Below are 1017 nucleotides of genomic sequence, written 5' to 3' on the forward strand. Positions count from 1 at the left end.
TTTTTTCCCCTTCCTTACTACCCCGCCCTGGGCGACTCTGGCGCGCTCTGATGACGCTTGGAGGGAAGAGGAAGTCAAGGATCCGCGAGCGGGTGGGTGCGCCTCGGGCCGCGGGACTCGCTGCTGCCGCCGCCGCGGCCGCCACCGCCTCTACGACCGCGTCAGAACTGAGGAGAGGAAGGGGAGGAGCCCAGTCGAGCCTAAGCTGCTGCCTGATCTTACCCCTGACCCGAGGGCGGCGGGGAGAGCCTGCTCTGTAGCGGTTTCCTGCAGGGCAGGTGGGGACTGCTCCTTTGGGAGCAAAGAGGAGGCCCAGGCCGCGCGGCCAGACTCCGGCGCGCAGCATCCGAAGGTGAGGCATTTCCAGACGGTCCCTGAAAAAAACGAACTGGTCGAGAGAAGTTGTCCTGCAGCCCGATCCTAGCACCTGCTCCAGCGAGCGAGCGCCCCACCCTTTCCCGTAGCATGGGGTGAGACCTAGTACCGGATAACGTGTGGTCAGGCCGAGCAAAAGTGGGATGAATGAATGAATGCCTCTCTCGAGTGGCACTCGCGGAGCTCAGAGGAAATGATGGAAGTGCAAGCGCTTTGTAAACTGCAGTGCCTTATAGAGATGAGAACTGTAACACATTCTTCCCCATCCCTTCCTTCCCCTCCCCTTCCCGCTCCAGCCAGGAAAGGAAACTGGGACGCGGCTTGAGTATAGTGTCGCCACTTGAGTCTTCAGTGAAAAAGGAAGCAAATTGCCGGGGCGGGGGAGAGGAGGATTGAAAGGTCCGGGAGACTGTTGAGGGATTTTGTACTTTTGCAAGGGGAGAATTTAATAGTGTCTCACTTTTAAGAATCATTCTTGCTCCGGGTTAGGAACTTTTGGAGAGCTGGTCTTGGTTGTTCATCAGTGTCCTTACCGTCATTAAGAAATTTTGCCCTGCGTTTCAGATCGGAGTCAAACGGTGTTTCCTTTGTGAAACAAATATTACTACTATAATGCAACTTATCCTGCAGATATTATGCTGA

Source organism: Marmota marmota, unplaced genomic scaffold (genome assembly GCF_001458135.2).
Source record: "Marmota marmota marmota unplaced genomic scaffold, marMar, whole genome shotgun sequence".
Taxonomy (NCBI): domain Eukaryota; kingdom Metazoa; phylum Chordata; class Mammalia; order Rodentia; family Sciuridae; genus Marmota; species Marmota marmota.